This window comes from Penaeus monodon, chromosome 22 (genome assembly GCF_015228065.2).
Source record: "Penaeus monodon isolate SGIC_2016 chromosome 22, NSTDA_Pmon_1, whole genome shotgun sequence".
NCBI classification, from domain to species: domain Eukaryota; kingdom Metazoa; phylum Arthropoda; class Malacostraca; order Decapoda; family Penaeidae; genus Penaeus; species Penaeus monodon.
Window position 1 is genome coordinate 30540122 of NC_051407.1, and position 231 is coordinate 30540352.

A 231-nucleotide genomic window follows, 5' to 3' on the forward strand; every position below is an offset into this window, starting at 1 on the left:
ATTTCTGCAAATTTTTCGTCTTCCTCTGCTTCTCACTGATCAGCTTTTGTTCCCGTGTGTATTTCTCGACAGCTTTTGTCTCCGTCGCAAAGGCGGGCGGACGCTCCCTTAAGCATGCCTTTCAGGGCTTATTTTTTGCCCTTACTATGCAGATATTTTTAGGCTTTTCTAAGGGATGCGGGGTAATTTTCTTAAAACGGCACACATGTATGCGAATGGACACATGTACGG

At 45.0% G+C, this 231-nt stretch overlaps 1 protein-coding gene across 1 annotated transcript in view; it reads left to right on the plus strand.

Annotated features, from left to right (window-relative positions):
* LOC119587086 (cyclin-dependent kinase 14-like) overlaps positions 1-231 on the plus strand; it is a gene marked incomplete at its 5' end in the record, with an annotated part of 168602 nt that overhangs the window by 166314 nt on the left and 2057 nt on the right.